Raw genomic sequence first — 267 nt, forward strand, 5'->3', positions numbered from 1 at the left:
ACTGAGCCACATGTTAGCCTATGTGTAAAACTTTGATTACATGTTTGGGCAGCGTGAGGGGGCAGTTTCCCCCACCTATGCCCCCTCTGCCGTCACCCGTCTGGCTGCTGAGTGTGTACGGCTATGACGTCCTGACGCGGCTGGACGAGTACAAGGCCAGAATCACGTCCACCGAACACACTGTCTGAGCCTATTCTTAGGAAGCATCTCCATTTAAAAAAAAACATCCGTGTTCAGGTGACTCGGCCGCATGGGCCACCAACGTCG

Source organism: Oryzias melastigma, linkage group LG7 (genome assembly GCF_002922805.2).
Source record: "Oryzias melastigma strain HK-1 linkage group LG7, ASM292280v2, whole genome shotgun sequence".
In the NCBI taxonomy this organism is placed as follows: Eukaryota; Metazoa; Chordata; class Actinopteri; order Beloniformes; family Adrianichthyidae; genus Oryzias; species Oryzias melastigma.